Below are 19,375 nucleotides of genomic sequence, written 5' to 3'. Positions count from 1 at the left end.
GGGTTAGTTCACCCAAAAATCAAAATTATGTCATTAATAACTCACCCTCATGTCGTTTCAAACCCGTAAGACCTCCCTTTATCTTTGGAACACAGTTTAAGATATTTTAGATTTAGTCAGAGAGCTCTCAGTTAGAGGTCTTCACTGGTCCAAGTATTTGTGCCCGAAACTAGAAAGAGACTCGTAATGTACTACACACAGAACCAACCAGGACCCGTCTATTATTTCAAAAGCTGGACCCGGACCCGTGTAGATCCGAGAAATGCCTACCCGGACCCGTATATTATTTGAAAGCTGGACCTGAACCCGCCGGGAAGACACAGACCCGACTGGACCCAATTCTCACATATTCCAACTTAAATTGTTATTACAAGTCAATAAACCTGTTGCAAAAAATACAGCTTTTTGTCTTACCTAATTTAAGGAGCCGTAGTCTCTCTACCTGACTGCCTGTGATGCATTAGAATCCTCCGACAAGAAAGTTATCCATGTTATTCCTCTCGTTATTCCAAGTCCAAGCTTAATCCACTCATTATTTCAGCTTCAAAAGTCCACTTGATGTCACGGTGACGGATGACAAATGTAACTCTGCACATTCTGACTCGAGTTAACTCGCATAATAACTTCGACTGTTTGACCTTTTGAACTATAATAACGCCACTGACGTTATTTATTTGCTATCATCTCTGTGCTCTCTGCTCTGCGTCGAGTCTGAATTTGACCAATAAAACTTTAAACGGTTCATTTATATTATTATAAAAATGGGAGAAAATGTAAAGCGCGGTTTGGCGGTCGAAGTGTCCCTCACTGGTTGCCATAGAAACATGGAACATGCTGGAAACTGCACATACGTTCTAGCTGTATCAACCTAAAATATGTTTAACGCAATTTGAGCGTCATAGAAAATATTCATGTTACAGTTCACCTCAGATTGTGTTGCTGATTTGAAATATATTAAATATTAGTGTGTCAAGCCTGCAAGCATTATCACCATGCGTGCACTTGCATTAACTCTGAGTCTGCGCGCTCTGCTTCTAACGGCAGAGAGAGCGAGAGAGATCGCTTTTTTTGGCTCACACTTTTCTTTTCCTAATTTTACAAGTTGCAAGTTACAAAAAACACAAGCAGTGTTTGATCACGGCAGTGTTTGTTCTCCGAGTCCGATGACTCCGATCGCACGGGTATTACACACAACAGACCCGGGACCCGAGGTAATAGATTCGGACCCAATCCGGACCCGGCTGATGATTTAAAATATACGTTAGACCCAAGCGGCAACATTCTGATCTGAAAAATGAAGCCTACCCGGAAGTGCGAAAAACTGCAATACATCGAAAATCCGCCAGGGATTAGGGTTAGGGAGCAAATGTCCATAGCCCCCATGTTAAAATGTCCGTTCCCTTATCGAGTCGGTCTCTCGACATTACGTATGGGGGGAAATCCATTTCCTCGAAATTATGAAGTCTGATTGAATAACTCTTTTGCTTGCAAATAGCCAATGGCGCCCTCGCCCTCACCTGATTGGCTGACAGCCATCAATATAGGTGACGGCGGGCGCCAAAAACCTCAGAATCTTTTTTCTTCACTTGAGTCTGGTTTCGCCGTGGATTCACGCATACAGAGCGGAAAATTGTGGAAAATTATCCCCTCTCGCGTTCCGGTGATTTTTCTCTTATAATGTCTCTTTGCCGCATGTGTGGTGGGCCCATTGATTTCCCGGACGCACACGAGCAGTGTGTGCTGTGCCTGGGTCGGGCTCACGCAGAGGCGGCATTCGAAGGTTCGGGATGTTGTGCCTGTGAGGAGCTTCCCATCAAGATCCTTCGTGCAAGGCTGGCCGTTACCCGCAACGGTGGCCCTGTATCTCCTGCCTCTCCCCCGTCCGCCGCCGTCGAGCCGCGAACCGGGAGACTGCAGAGAGCTCCGTCGACGGATTCTGTCGAGGTACTGGCGTCGGCCAGGCTGAAGCCCCGCAGAGACCCGCGCCTTTTTTCTCTGAGGTCCACGAGGAACTCACCCGGTCATGGCGCTCCCCTTACTCAGCCCGAGCCCATGCACAGGGGACCCAGCTGCTGACGACGGTGAAAGGGGCGGAGAAATTGTGATACGCGTGACCGCCTCCCGTCGAGGATGCTATCGCGGCCCACCTGGCGTAATCTCCCGGCTGGAAAACCACCTCTTTGCCTTCTAGGCCATGTCGAGCTACTGCTCACATCGCCGAGAAGGCTTACATATCGGCTGGACATGCAGCATCTGCCCTCCACACGATGGCAATCCTGCAGGTCTTCCAAACTCGGCTCCTGGGGTCCCTGGACGAGGGAAGCCCGGACCCAGAGTCGCTCAGGAAGCTGCGCACGGCGGCGGATCTAGCTCTCGCGGCGTCGAAGAAGGTCGCGCAGGGAATCGGCCGCAATATGAGCAGCCTTGTGGTCCTGCATCGCCATCTGTGGCTGACGCTGTCTGGCATGCACGATGCCGAAAAGAGGCAGTTCCTAGATGCACCGGTGAGCCCCACCGGTCTTTTCGGTGTCGTAGTGGAATCTCTGTCGGAGAAATACGCCGAGACCGTCAAGCAGTCTAAGATGATGCCTCATCTCCTGCCGAAACGGTCTCAAGCCCCCCCTGCAGCGAGGTCCAGGTCTTCTTCAGCGCAGCGCCCGGCGGGATATACCAGGCGCGCGTTCCCGAGCGCGGTAGAGTGTCGTGAGCCAGAGCCACCATTCCGCCAGAGGCAGCCCAGGAAGCCCCGTTTTGGCGCTAAACCAGCCTCTAGCAGCCAAGGGCGCCCGGCGGGCAAGAAGGAGCAGCGTTCCTGATGCTCGTGCCAGGGGGAAGAGAGCGCGGGACGTGTTCGTCGGACCCGCAGCGAAGAGGGCGTGTTCCCGCCCAGAGTTCGTCAACGATGTGAATGTTGTGATAATGAAACCGCTGTGTTCTGTTTCAATAAACATGCATTACATGCCTCAGCAAAAGCTTTCTTCCTCCCTCTACTATTACCCGCTACATAAGCGAAGCCTCTCCCCCGAGAGACGTTTCGCAAAGCGGAAGCTCGGGGAAACCCGAGGAGGTGGCTTTGTATGCTCGCGTGCAAGAAGCTGTGGACGAGTCACCTGCCATTCATATAGCGGTCAATGCTTCCCCTGTGGCTGGCGCACAGCCCCCACCGCAGCATGCATTAATACCATCTGTATTGAGTCATCTGAGCGCGTGGGCCACGCTCCCCGCGGCATCTTATTGGGTGATCAACACGATAAAACGCGGCTACACGCTCCAGTTCGCTCGCAGACCACCCCGCTTCGGCGGTGTGATTATGACAGAAGTATCAGAACAGAGCGCCCCGCTGCTACAAGCAGAAATATCCTCTCTCCTGGCCAAACAAGCAGTAGAGATAGTGCCCAAGGAACGGAGAAATTCAGGGTTCTACAGCCGTTATTTTCTAGTTCCAAAAAAGGACGGAGGTATGCGCCCCATCTTAGACCTGAGATTACTGAACAAAGCGCTCGCGAAACGCACGTTCAAGATGATAACTGTGAAGCAGATCCTCGCGCACATTCAGCCCGACGATTACTTCATTGCAGTGGATCTAAAGGATGCATACTTCCACATCCAGATAGCCCCACATCACAGGCGCTTCCTGCGTTTTGCATTCGAGGGGGTGGCGTACCAGTTCAAAGTGTTGCCGTTTGGGCTCGCTTTGGCTCCCCGTGTATTTACAATGTGCATGAATACAGCTCTCGCTCCCCTGAAGCTCAGTGGAATGCGCATACTGAACTATCTCGACGACTGGTTAGTCATCGCACGGTCGAGAAGCACTCTCGAGGCGCTGCAGCCGCGCCAATATATCACATTCCTGGGTATGATACTGGACTCGCGCACTATGATCGCGAAGCTGTCAGAGCCGAGAATCCAGTCGATTCACAATACACTAGCCCTCTTCGTTCAAGGCAGAGCTATCCCCTTAAGAACGTTTCAGAGGCTGCTCGGTCTGATGGCGGCCGCAGCCTCCGTCTGCAGACTGGGCTTGTTGCACATGAGACCGCTTCAACACTGGTTACAGAGCCGAGTGAAGCCGCGGGCGTGGAGAGCGGGAACGGAACGCCTTATAATAACGCGTTCATGTCTCGAGACTCTGGCGCCTTGGTTCGGCACGACCATATTCGAGCAGGGTGCTGCTATGGGCAGAGTGGTCAGATGTGTAGTGGTCACCACGGATGCTTCACTATCAGGCTGGGGAGCCCTATGCGATGGCAGACCAGCATTCGGTACGTGGACAGGGGACCAGACGCGCTGGCACATAAACTGCTTGGAGATGGAAGCGGTTCATCTAGCACTGCAGAGTTTCCTTCCGTTTGTGAAACACCGTCATGTTCTCATCAGAACGGACAAGACGGCGGTGGTGGCGTACATCAATCGCCAGGGAGGTTTACGTTCGCGATCCCTGCAGGGATTAGCGAGACAGCTGCTGTTATGGACGGACAGGGTACTTCTGTCGATTCGAGCAGTGCACGTACCGGGCAGTTTGAATTGCGGCGCCGACATGCTGTCCAGGGACGGCATTGTACACGGAGAATGGAGGCTCCATCCGTAAACGATAAATATGATCTGGAATCTGTTTGGCAAAGCGGAGATCGACCTCTTTGCGTCGCAAGAGAACGCCCACTGCCCTCTGTACTTCTTGCTGACAGCATCCCCCCTGGGGGGAGACGCGCTGTCGAGCTGCTGGCCCAAGGGACGGAAGTATGGTTTTCCCCCAGTCAAGTTAATGCCGCTGGTGCTGCAAAAGATCAGGGAGGAGAGATGTGCGTTGATCCTGGTAGCACCCAAATGGCCCAACCAGCCGTGGTTCCCGGAACTGGTGAACATGTCGCGGCTTCCCCCGTGGCGGATCCCGCCGAGAAGGGACCTCTTGTCCCAGGCGAGGGGCACCATATGGCACCCCAACCCAGAGCTTTGGGACCTGCATGTGTGGCAGATCAGCGTGGAGTATATCAGCGAGTGCTGCAGACAATAGCAGAGGCTAGAGCCCCTTCCACGAGTCGTTTATACACTCTGAAGTGGAAAGTATTTGCTAACTGGTGTGTAACTGGGACAGTAATTCAGTGTCTCAGAAGTGCGCTTTGTGCCCCGTGCGTGCCCTACGTGCTTATGTGAACAGAACTAGCCAGTTTCGAACTTCAGACCAGCTTTTCGTCTGCTACGCGGGTGCCAAGAAGGGCAGCGCGCTGTCGAAGCAGAGGCTATCACACTGGATAGTGGAGGCTGTGCGACTAGCTTATGCTTCCCGGGGAACCGCCTGCCCAATCGGAGTGCACGCCCACTCCACAAGGAGTTTGGCGTCGTCATGGAGTTGGGCGAAAGGCATGTCTATTCAGGACATTTGTTTCGCAGCGGGCTGGTCGTCTCGCAACACGTTTGCGAGATTCTATAAATTGGACATTCCCTCGTTCGCATCACATGTGCTGTCAGTGCAGGAGGAGGGAGTTGAGCAGTCATTGGACTAGGTTATGGCACGCCTTGCCTGGCGCGTGCACTAGCCATGGCTTCGACCAGGTCATATAGACAGCATCAGTTGTTTTTAGCAATAGCTGCGGTTAAGGTATTCATTCACTATTTAGTGTGGCACCTTTATTATGCCCGCATTATAAGCCGGCAGTGTATTCCCAAGCACCAACATATTGCTGCATTTTCCCCATATCACACCAGTGTTGCTTATCTGGGTGCACTGGGTTACGATGGTGTAAGAGCTGATTTGGCTCTGTGCCAAAAGGGGTTTCAACCAGATCCGGTACCCGATCTAGAGCTAATGCGCTGTAAGAACTAGTGTATGCTCTTCTGTGGCTCGATGTGAGCTGGGCCGGACAGTATTTCCCACGTGGCGGGGGTTTTATTGTTCCCCATACGTAATGTCGAGAGACCGACTCGATAAGGGAACATCTCCGGTTACTCATGTAACCTTAGTTCCCTGAGAGGAGGGAACGAGACATTATGTAACCTGCCGTGTGGAAAACCTTCCAGCCTCATAACTCTCGTTCAGTCGAAGATTCTGTGGTTTTTGGCGTCCGTCGTCACCTATATTGATGGCTGTCAGCCAATCAGGTGAGGGCGAGGGTGCCATTGGCTATTTGCAAGCAAAAGAGTTATTCAATCCGACTTCATAATTTCGAGGAAATGGATTTCCCCCCATACGTAATGTCTCGTTCCCTCCTCTCAGGGAACTAAGGTTACGTGAGTAACCGGAGACGTTTTCACAGCATAAATTCATGTTTTTACAAGTTGGTCCCATGGACTTTTATTGTATTTTTCGATAGCTTCCAAGTGCCTGACAACTGTGAGGGGGGTGATTTTTTTTTCTAACTCGTTAGTTTAGATCGCATTTAGATATAAAATATATGACAATAAGGGTGTGGTTAACTTTGAGTGACAGCTTGATTGACAGCTGACAAGGCAGCGCCACGGAGAATGACAACAAGAAGCGCCATTTTTTAATACAGTTGACATATAATACTACTGTTTCTGTATCATGAAATGTAGTTTTAAGAGGTTTTCAGGCGAGAATGTAGTTGTTTAAAGCTCAAATCTGTGGTTTATTTAAAGATTTATGAAAATTTTATCCAGTTGATCCAGTGATGACCGGGCGCTCGGTGTTCATGTACCCCGCCTGAAGCAGTCTTTCCTCGGCTAGACCTTCTAAAGTTTGCCGCCAATGCCGCGGACTCTGGCGTCTCTGTAGTGGTTAAACATGAGATATAATTCATCTTGTGTATATCTAATGGACGATTTTGGGTCTCGTAAATCTATAATTTTTTCCCTGGGCAATCGTTTTGGCTGAGGGGAAGTTTCATAACTTTATAAGCTATTTAACTTTACCGATGTATGGTTAGACTAGAGCGCTGACTTTGTATGTTTAACTGAATTGTTTGCTTTATTTGTATAGCTTCTTATACCTTTTACTTATACTTTTATAATGGCTAATATTGATAAAACTGAAATTTAACAAAAAGAGACTGGGTTGAGTTTTGTCATTTTAAATTTTAATACAACGAAGATGATCTGTAATGTTGTTTACTGCAAAATCTGTTGGTTAGTACAAATGCACATATTGCCTGGACCATAAAATGTTTAATATTTTTATATTATATTTAAAATGAAAAGAGGCAGGTTTGTGTTTTATATTTTGTTTTTTCATAAATAGGCAAACGTTATGTGTAGTTGAATATAATCAATATGCGTTGCCTGAACCACATTTGTGTGGCTATAATGTTTAAGATTTCTTTTAATGAAAACGAAAATAGTTAGTATGGTGTTTTATAACATATTTCGTTGCCTAAAATATACACAGAGATAACCGAATTTGCAGAGCGAGCTGAGTGAAGCGCGCTGCGTCAGAAGGTGGGCGGGGTTAGGATTTTCCAAGATGGCGCAGCCCATATCCCCCATAAACGGCTTCAAACCCGTTCTTCAGAAAGTCTATGGGTGACGTCACAGAGGCTTTGTCCATATTTTTTACAGTCTATGGTTAGACCCGAACCCATACGGGTCCTGGGTCGATGGGTCTCGGGTGCACTGTGAAGACCTCTACTCTCAGTCCCTCCATTGAAACTGTGTGCACGGTATACTGTCCAGAAAGGTAAGAAAAACATCATCAAAGTAGTCCATGTGACATCAGAGGGTCAGTTAGAATTTTTTGAAGCATCGAAAATACATTTTGGTCCAAAAATAGCAAAAACTACGACTTTTTTCATCATTGTCTTCTCTTCCGGGTCTGTTCTGAGCGAGTTCAAAACACTTATTGATATCCGGTATGTGAACGAATCACTCGATGTAACCGGATCTTCTTGAACCAGTTCACCAAATCGAACTGAATCATTTTAAACGGTTCGCATCTCCAATACGCATTAATCCACAAATGACTTAAGCTGTTAACTTTTTTAATGTGGCTGACACTACCTCTGAGTTAAAACAAACCAATATCCCGGAGTAATACATTTACTCAAACAGTACACTGACTGAACTGCTGTGAAGAGAGAACTGAAGATGAACACCGAGCCGAGCCAGATAACGAACGAAAGATAGACTCGTTCAGTTTATCACTAAACTGCAGTGTTTTGAACTCTCTGACAACAGACACTGAAGAGAAGACAACTATTTTTGGACCAAAATGTATTTGCGATGCTTCAAAATATTCTAACTGACCCTCTGATGTCACATGGACTACTTTGATGATGTTTTTCTTACCTTTCTGGATATGGACAGTATACCGTACATACAGTTTCAATGGAGGGACTGAAAGCTCTCTGACTAAATCTAAAATATCTTAAACTGTGTCCTGAAGATGAACGGAGGTTTTACGGGTTTGGAACGACATGAGGGTGAGTTATTAATGACATAATTTTGATTTTTGTGTGAACCTTTAATCCCAGTGTGTCCTTGTGTTTTTTTCTTGCCAAAACATGAATATCAGTAAATTTGCAAATCTTGGTGTTTTTGTAGTGTGTGAAAATAATAAAGTAAGTACCGTAAATACAGTACGATTTTCTTGTCACATTAACTTATTCAGCCTCTACAGTGTGACTGCTTTTCAACTCTGACCTGCTTTTCCAGTATTTTTTTTTATAGTTGATTAACTGTTTTTTGTTCTTAGGTAATTAATACTTTAGGTAGAAAGTGATTGCTCTGGAGAGCATCAAAACCCACTCAACTCCATTCATGTGCATGTCAACAAGGCATGTGTTAAGTTGAGTTAAACGCAGTGTAGGCGGCACAGTTTGAGGATATGTTTGGGCCAAGTTCCCGGCCTCCTGGAGATAAACACTATCACACACACACAAAAAAAAGTCCCAAAAGAAGGCATCATGCAAAATAATAAATAAGTGTTTGTTGAAAATACTTCAATGCCATCTATTAATTTGCATTGTGTTTGCACTTGTATATATCTTTTTTGTTATCCCTCACTATTCCAAAAACCTCCACTGGATTAAGGCTATTCATTTTTTTAAGTATGTAAATTGTAAATGTGTTATCTTCACTACTAGACCCATTGAAATATTTTCCTTCAGTCTATACTACACACACAGTGATAAAAGGCTAAATACCAGGCTGAGTTTATGCATTTCAGATCTCAGACTCTGCCGAGAGCCCTTGTAGTGTGAAAAGCTTCATGCATTTATTCATGGGGAAGATGCTATGATCCAAGATGATGTATAAAAAAGCGATGCTGAGCACTCATTTGAGTGCACTACTCAGCAAATGGGGCTAGAATCAGCGTAGTCTGACACAAACACACAAAGGTCCTATGGGACACACTGGCATTTCAGTAAAAATTGCGCTGTCTTTCTGTTCATTCAACGTGAAACTAATGAAGGCATTCATGTACAGACCCTGTCAAAGTTATAGACTGATGGCATTGTGTAACTTGACAGCTTTGATGGGATACTTGCTGAGACATTCAGTGTAAATTCTACTGAAGAAACTGCAGATTTGGACTGATATAACAATCCCGAGAATGATATACTGTATGCCTTGAGGCACTGAAAAGGTTTCTCTTTCCTGGAAATACTGCTTCTTCACTGGGTTTAGTTTGATTTGGGCCTCACAAATCCAATTGCTTCCCTAAATATCCCAGATCAACTGGTGGCGTGGTTCTGGGGCTCCCTGATGTTGTTTCCACTACAGCTTCCTGTACACATCTTAGAGAGTATGTGTGCTGTCTCTCATGTCATCAAACTATTTTAGGGATTCTCTCTACTGGTATTTTTCATCTCTTCCGTTTTATCTTTGGCTCAATAGAGATGAAACAGTTCACGTCTGTCAATTAGGTAAGAGACCATGTTCTACACTTTCAATTATCTGGCAAAGTGGCAATATTTTCGGGGTAATATTGCAACAAATCAGACATGACATGGCAAAATAAATATCAGTTCACAAGCTCAAATAGTTAAATTGTACCAATATAAATGTCTAAAATAACTCATTAGAAGGTTTTTGACCTCTGTGGATGTTTAATATTATGTCCATTTTCATTGGACACACAAGCCATATTGCATACTTAGTCTATACCAACAGTAGTTCAGAGGGTAGCACTTTATTTTACAGTCCTGTTCCTCATGTACATACTATGTACTTATTATAGTAATTACCTGTAGATCCCATAATCTTACCTAATACCTAAATTAAACAACTATTTATAAGCAGCAAATTATGAATTAATGAAGTCTGAAGTCAAAGTTAATAGTGAGAATGGGTCCCCAATCTAAAGTGTGACCATACTAAACCTGCTGGCATGTGGAATCTTCACATTTTATAGCGATAAATCAAAGCTGGCGGCTGGTGAAGTGTAAGATCAGAGCTCTGACCCATGAGGTCATCACTGTGCACAGTTGGTTGCAGGGAGATAATAGGTGCAGAGAACCAATCAGACATCAACTGATTATGAGTAATGGAAGTGTCTTGAGCTGAAATAGTGAGGAAAGGTCAATGGATAATACAAACACACAAACCAGAATTAAATGCAATTGTTTCCTCCTCAAGGTGTATGTATTACAAAACATTTTTATTTCAAATAAATACCACTCTTTTGAGCATTCTATTTATCAAAGCATTTTTTTTAAATGAATGAATCATTTTAGTAATCAGTTGCTCAAAACCAGTATAAACATTTCTAATGTTACAAAAGATTTATATTTCAAAGAAATCCTGTTTTTGTTGTATTCATCAAATAACCCTATATACAGTGGTGTGAAAAAGTGTTTTGCATGTTTTTCACACTTTAATGTTTCAGATTATCATACATATTTAAATATTAGTCAAAGATAACCAAAGATAACACAAGTAAATTGGATTTTGTTTTCCCTTGACAATAAAAACCTTAATTTAAAAACGGCATGTTGTGTACACACACACACACACACACACACACACACACACACACATATATATATATTCATATGACACTGAAGATGAAAATATTACTTTTACAATTGATTATATTTATAATTTATAGAAAAATTTACATATCAAAATATTTAAAAAGAAAACAGTTATTTTAAATTGCCTTGGTTGGCATAAGAGGCATCTTTCAAACACTATAATAATAATAATTAATAATAAAAAAAAATTATCATGTCATTTTAAGGTTTTAATGGTGCCACTGTCAACTAATTATTACTTTAGTGTAGGTGAACAGTGTAAAGTAAAAACAAGGTATGCAAAACTGATATCCTATTAATTTAATAACATTATCACTTGTTATTATTGATATTACATTACATAACTTCACTTTCTTTTCTTCTTCCAGTTTCTCAACTACTTTGTTTCTCCAACCACCTACTTACCTGCCACTCTATCTAATATCACCACATGAAACTTTCTTTCTTTGCTATTGTCTTCAGCCTGTTGGTCTCTTAGCAACGTGAATCATTTCCTCTGAGGCTAGAGTGAAGTTACGAAATGTATGTGAATTACAGTTCGGATTTCTCTCTTTCAGCTTCCATTTCATTGCACATGTAAAAGTTGTTATTTTTGTTTCTGTTTATTCAGGGCGTTAAACTGAAACAAAACTTTTCAGAACAGCCTTTGCAGACAAGGAATGACTTTGTATTTTTTTTCTTTTATTATGTGTTTTTTGTTCAGTTGCTGTCATTCTGTTGCACTGCTGAGCTTCTGTCACGAAAACAAATTCCTCGTATGTGTAAACATACTTGGCAATAAAGCTTATTCTGATTCTGATTCTGACTTTGGAGTTAAAATGAACATATAAGGGTGCACGTGAGAACTAAAAGTAATCAGAATCTCTGGGACGGCAGAAGAGATCCTCACTTTTCTCAGAGACTTCAGCACACTGCAATACAACAACAGTCTTTCCATAAAAGCCACTAGCCTCTGGGGTTCTCAAGAAGGAGAAATCAATCAATCCTCGCTGCGCAAAGGTTGCTGCACTCTGCAAATACTCGAGTCGCTGAGAGACAAGATACCTCGAGTGTTCTCTCAGTATGTGATACTAAGAGGCAGCAAATTAGAGGTGGTGACATTTCATTTGGCTCCTTTGGTGAAGCATTCTCCAGCACTCATGAAGGATTGCAATTAGGGCAGATGAGCTGTTTTACATCTTGGCCTGTCATTCATTTCCAGGTCATCCACCAGCTGCACAGCAGTATGCTGTACCTCACTGCAGAGCCTGTTATTACCATCCCTGACAGGATGAGGATTAAAAAAAAATCACATTAAAAATGTATAACTATGTAATGAGAATGATATTTAGAGCGAGAGGTAAACATATTTTTGCCTTTGAATACATGTTTGCTTCTGCACCTGTTTCACCAAAAGCAAATCAATAACAAAACAAAAATATTGTGTGCAGAAATGCAGCATAATGGCAGAATTTGGCTTGCAAGGAAAGATGTCTTGCATGCACCTGCAAAGGTAGATGGAAATTTTTTATTAATGAAGCCTCAGTTTTCAAAGTGTTTTTGAGGAGCTGCTGCCTCAGAGAGAAACCCAAATAGCCTTTAAAATAATTGTGAAGAAAAAAACGAAGGATCTGAGATTTACACTTTGACGTAATGTCCTCTCAGGGCTCTCCATCCTGCAACTATTAGAGTACATCTGCTTTAGCATAAATGTAAGAATTTATACTCAATTGGAAAGATAACTGAGTTGTTGGCATCTCTCCAGTGTTCAGGGAGTGAAATGATCAACAGCTGCTATGTATTAAAGGCCTCCATGAAACATTTCTTCCTGTAGCATACCTGCTCCTTCTTCATTGAGTGTTATGCTGCAGTCATACACCTATAGAACAGGACCACTAAAGGACATTTGTTTTTGTGCATTGTTTTGCAGAAGCGAGGAAGCATGACAATCTGGCATCCATTCATTTCTGATACCAATTTATCCTCTCCCAGTGTCACGATCATTAGCTGTACTGCCCATGAACTTAATAGAGGGCACTCCACCCAGGACCATTCCACCCATCAACCACCAGATGTTACCATATCATTTGGACACTAGCACCTCTCATACTGTTGCACCACACCCGAACTACATCTCCCATCAGTCACTGCATCACTATCACCTTGCCACACCTGCACCTCATTCATCAGCTAATCTCCTTGCCACCCCTGCACCTCATTTACACACACATATAAGCAGCACTCACACACAGACACTTTGCGAAGTCTTGCTTAGTTCTGTCTGACATTTCTGAGCGGTTATCCCTGTGTCTGTTCCTTCCATGTCTGACCTCTGGATTGTTTATCCCGACTCTGATTCTCTGCTGCCTGCCCTGATCTCTGCTTGTTACTGTTTATGATTCTGGATATCCCTGACATACCTGACGCCGTTCCTGATTTCTGCTTGTCTGACCATCCTTATAATAAAGCTTTGCATATGGATCCGAAAGTCTCTGGCTCATCGTTACACCCAGCATCTCAGGCCACCCTGAACAGATGGCCAGTCCATCATAGGGTTCACACACACCTCCAGGCACTATATAGTGTCCACTTCACCTATGCTGCATGTCTTTGGATTGACCCTTTTCACAAGACTGGGATGAAGCATTTCAAGTGTCACCAGCATAGTAAATTGTCACTCTCAATTTTTTTCTTTTTCAAAGTCATGAAAACACTATCATGGAATTTTTCTTTTGCTATTTGAGCAAATGGGAATGCAAAAATATATATATTTGTGGTAGTCTCCCATTCACTGCTATAGAAGTTTGATGACTTCTGCTGCTGAGAACCTGGAAATGTGAAAAAGGTAAATTGTGAGGGAAACCAGAGCGGCATGTAGATATGTGGAGAACATGTAAACACCACACAGAAAGACACCCAGGTTAAGCCAGGACATGAACCAGGGACAGTAGGAAGCCACTGTGCTCTTCAGCAAGAAAAACAAATACTAGAAGCTGTTAATAATGTAAATGTATATATAAAAATACATTTGACATGATTAGTCAGTCTCTAAGTGAAATTATACAGCTTTATTCAGTTAAGATGCAGAACCACTGGACAAAAATAGCCCTTGTCTATATTGTCAACAGTGTGTTGTATAAAGCAAACCAAACAGCTTTCTGTTGGTCAGTGAAGGGAATTCGCACGACCCACTTAAATTGGTGTCAAAATCTGCATGGGAAATATTTCACCCTTAACCAAAATTCCCCACTGGTTGGATTTCTATTAAAATGACTGGATTTTACCAGCAAAATCTGGCAGAACAACAGTAAATGTGGCAGCACCTTTAAAGCAGATTTCAATGTATTTAGATTGCTTGCTACAGCTCAATATCCTGTCTTTAACTACAAAGATTGAATAGTGATGAAAAATAATAAAACTGAAATAAAAATAAAAATATTAAATGTTACATAATTAATATTATTTGTTTTATTATCAGAGATCGTTTTGTTGATGGAGCACGTTAAGTGTATACAATTTGATTAATGTTTTGGTAGCAGTGACCCTGCCGAGAGATGCAGATGTGAACCGTCAAGCTTGTATTTAAACCCATTCAGATCCACATAATACACTTCTGAGCTTACAGTACAGGTGCTTGACCTCCAGCTCTGCTGTTTTCCTCTTTACTCCTCCGCTTTCTGTCTTTGTCAATCTTTCATGTCATAATACCGCTTCAGGAAGTTTGTGTACACTTGGTTTCCATGAATCCTACAACATACTTTTTTATTTTCTTTTCATCTGTGATGCCTGTGTCCCAAACACCAGCATAATGAACACCATTACACGAGAGTGGAAATTAAAGAGAAGAGGTTCAGGGAGTTTGTGAGCATTTAATTGAAAGAGAAATTACTAGACCTTTCCTTCTGGCTGATGAAGCAGCCCACATTTTCTATTTTAACAACATCCTAACTATAATTGGCCAGTGAGTCACTCCACTGAAAAATGGCTAGATAGATACATTAATGACAGACATGTCATTAGGAACAATGATCAACCCTAATAGAGTATTGACAACAGAAACTTTTTCAAAATAATCTCCTTGGGACCTCAAAATAATACCATGAGACTGGATGTGGAATTGTAGATGTGTGTGTGTGTGTTGTTGTTTATTTTTTTTTGGTCTGACACACTACATTCAGCTTATAAGTTCATTTAGAGCACTAATGTCCTTAAATGGCTGTATCAAATAAGGAAGGCTTCCAAAATGGGCTTCCATCACTCAGACATTGCTGAAAGCAGCCTGACCGTATCACTAAGCCATATTCACCATCAACAACTTGTCAAGATGTCAAGGACAATAGTTTGGTTGAGGTGCTGCAACACTTTGGCATATTTATTATTGGGTTTAAAAGAAAACAGCAATACATCAGCAGTTATTGACTGCTTTTGTAGTCTTAAGCCTATGATGGGAAGCACTATTGATCTCACTTTCCTCTGACATCATCACTTCAGCCTTAAGGACTGAATTTTCTTCAAAACAGTCCTTGGTTTGCGTTGTTGTGCAATCACTGGCTTGCTCATGCTCAACCATCAAAAAAAAAAAAAAAAAACGGAAACAAGTGCAAGGCAACATAATGTTCCACTCTGGTTGTAGGGATGCAGATGGAATTTAGAAGTCTGTTTCTGACGCGTGCTTTGCCTTAAATAAATCAAGTCATTGTCCAAAAATAAAGTCGGATATGCCAATCCATTTATTGTCCATCTGGCATTGCAAATAACAAAATAAAACAAAGGAAAAATATAACTTAAACGTAACTTCGTTTCTACATTAATAAACAAATATTTCATTTAAACAAACTGTTAAGAGGTACGACCATAATTTCCTCTACCTTCATCACAGCACGCACAGCTCGGTCAAAAAAGTTTGTTTGACCTTCCATTGCACACCTGTAACTCATCAGCGGTTGGCTTAAATGTACTCAAAAATACTGATATGCCCTCTAGTGTCACAAACACAAATTACAGTGAGATGGCTCAAACATACTGACCCCTAATTGTTAATGATGTAGGGCATAAACAATTCAATCCATATATTTACATAAGGAGCCAATCAACAGTTCATTTTACATAAGTGAATTACCTTTTTTCTTTCCTTTTTTAAGAGCAAACCTTTTGCACGTGAACCTTTTTTCACATTTCCAATAAAAGGCAAAGCTTTGTTACTGGTCTAACTATTGTGTTAGTTTTGGTTTGAATTCGTACTGATCTTACCAAACCCCTTTTGTCTGGGAAAATCTCTAGTACTCTTCCAAGAATTGCGTGGGGCTGTAGAATCTGCAATGAGTACAATATCACCAGGCATAAGATTACATCTCTCTTTATTCCATTTTTGCCTTTCTTGTAACAAAGATAAGTACTCTTTTATCCATCTTTTCCAAAAAAGATCTGCAAGGTATTGAGCTTGTTTCCACCTTCTTCGTACATACTGATCTGATTTTTCAAAAAGACCAGGAGGATAGACTGGTTTTCTCTTCATTGTAAGAAGATGATTGAGGGTAAGTGCCTCAAGGTCATTTGGATCTTCAGACATACTGGTGATGGGTCGGTCATTGAGAATTGCCTCCGCTTCACACAAAACAGTGTGCAATCCTTCCTCATCTAGTGTTTGTTGATTCAGAACAGAGGACAACACTTTTTTGACCATTCTGATGATGCGCTCCTATGCACCACCATGATGTGAAGCTGCAGGTGGATTAAAGGTCCATTTAATTCCTTTGTGAGCCAAAACCTTTGTGATTTTATTTTGATTCAACTCTGCAAGTGCTCTTTTTAATTCTTTCTCTGTGCTAGTAAAATTTGTTCCATTGTCGGACCTCAAATGACATACTTGTCCTCTTCTGCATATGAATCGTCGCAAAGCATTTATGCAAGAATCAGTGTCCAATGAGTATGCCATCTCTAAATGAACTGCCCTACTGGCCATGCATGTAAAGATTACGCCATAGCGTTTCACACAAGTGCGACCTCTTTTTACATCAATTGGGCCAAAATAATCTACTCCTCCATTAGAAAATGGAGGTAGATCTGCAGTTACTCTTTCTGCGGGCAAGTCAGACATTTTTTGCTCCCCCAGCTTACCTTTGTGTCGTTTGCAGAAGGTACAGCTTGAAATAATTTTTCTGGCTGTTGCATTGGCGTGGGTAATCCTACATTTTTCTCTTAATTTAGAGAGCACGTAGTTTCTCCCACTATGGCCACTTTGCACACGAATATGCCTAAGAATCCGTTTGGAAATATGCTGATCTTTAGATAAAATAACAAGATGTTTCCTTTCTTCAGGCATAGCAGTTTTGCATAACCTCCCACCGATTCTCAGAAATCCATCTTGTAGAATTGGACCTAACTTGTGAATAGAACGGTCTTTTCTGACTCCAGATCGTCCAAATTTCAGTGATGAAATCTCCATGCTAAACTTTTCCCATTGACAGAACTGAATAATAGCATTTTCTGCCTCAGAAAGGTCATCTGAAAACAAGCACTGTCCAACAAACAAAGCTTTGGTTTGTTGCAACCTTTGTTCCAAGTCATTGGAATCATTTAAAGTGATCAATTGTTTTCTTTGGCGACTTACTTCAAGTAGAACTTTCTTTACTTTCAAGATCCATTCTACTGCTGTCTTGAGTCTTTTCCAATCAGAAAAGTAATTGATCAGCTTATGGGTTGCATTGTTGGTGTCCTCAACACTCAGAACATTTGTTGAGAGCTCTTTCTTGAGTTCTGGATCATCATCAACAATGTATGATTCAATGTTTTCATTTGACCACTTAAGAACAGGTTCTCTTAAAAACTCCATTTAACCATCTCTTGTTGGTTTTGAGCTGTTGTACAGTCATTCCCCTGGATGCATCATCTGCAGGGTTTTGTGAAGTATGAATATACCTCCACTGTGTCACATCTGAAGCTTCTCTGATCGCAGAGATCCTTTTCGCTACAAAGGTACGGAATCTCTTGTTTTCATTCCTTATGTACTTCAGGACAGAGGTGCTATCAGTCCAAAAACAAGAATTTTCCAGTTGAAGCTGAAGTTGTTCTCTGAGCATTTTGTCAATGCGAATTGCTAGGACTGCAGTCATCAACTCTAAACGAGGAATGGTAACTGGTTTTAGAGGTGCCACTTTGGCTTTGCCAAGCAGAAAGGAAATGTGAACAACATTTTTACAATTCTGTAGCCTCAAGTAGGTCACAGATCCATATCCACTTCCACTGGCATCTGAAAAATGGTGTAGTTGGGAACTAACGGGTTGTCCAAAATCCCCTGGCTTCAGACATCTTTCAATATTAAAAGTACTTAACTGATCCAAGTCAGCAATCCACTTAACCCACCTTTGTTCAAGAACTTTGGGAATCTCATCATCCCAGTTATGGTTTGTTCTGCACAACTCCTGGAGGATAAGTTTGACTGGAAGTGTCAGTGGTGCAAGATATCCTAAAGGATCACTGAACTAATCACTGACAATATGCCACGTCTAGTTGGAATTCTTTCTTTGCAAACATTTTTGAAATGAAGGTGTCAGTCTGAACACACCATTGAAGTCCTGAGGCCCTTTCCACTAGTAGTTGGTCTCGATCCAAGTTGAGTTCATTAAGGTTCTTGGATCTGTCTTGTTCTGCAATGGACTGCAAGACCTCACGGCTGTTACTGACCCACTGAGTTAGTTGGAAGCCTCCTTTGTGACAAAGAATGGTCAGGTCTTTGACCATCTGAATTGCCTCATACTCTGTAGGTAAGCTTTTTAGGCAATAATCCATGTAGAAGTTTGAATGCACAGTTTCAATTACGTCTTCATTAAAGCAGTGCTGATTGTCTTTTGCAGTTCTCCTCAGAGCGAAACATGCACAACTTGGGGATGAAACTGCTCCAAATAAATGAACAGTCATTCTGAAGACAACAACATCTTGTGTTACATCTCCGCCTGGCCACCATAGGAAACGAAGAAAGTCTTTGTCTTCCTCTGCCACTCTGACCTAGTAAAACATTGCTCTGATGTCAGTCATGAAAGCCACACGTTCTTGTCTGAACCTCAGAAGAACACCAATTAAAGAGCTTGTCAGGTTTGGGCCCTGTAGAAGTTGACTGTTTAATGATGTGCCTTGGCATTCTGCTCCACAATCAAATACTACTCATAATTTTCCTTTACGAGGGTGGTACACACCATGATGTGGAATGTACCAAACCTTACCGTCACATCGATCCAATTGATGTTCTGGCACTTTCTCAGCATAGCCTTGGATAATCATAGAGAAAGTCTGCATATTCTCGTTGAGATTTTAAATTCCTTTCAAACTTTCTCTTTATCCCAACAAGACGCTGTTTGGCAATGTTAAGATTGTTGGACACAAACAATATCTTTGTTTTTGAAAGGCAGCTTTACACTGTAATGTCCATCTTTAAAGCTCACAGATTTCTCCATGATTTCCATGAACTTTGCATC

The sequence above is a fragment of the Carassius carassius genome, chromosome 9 (genome assembly GCF_963082965.1).
Source record: "Carassius carassius chromosome 9, fCarCar2.1, whole genome shotgun sequence".
Taxonomy (NCBI): Eukaryota; Metazoa; Chordata; class Actinopteri; order Cypriniformes; family Cyprinidae; genus Carassius; species Carassius carassius.
This window is presented reverse-complemented; position numbering follows the sequence as displayed.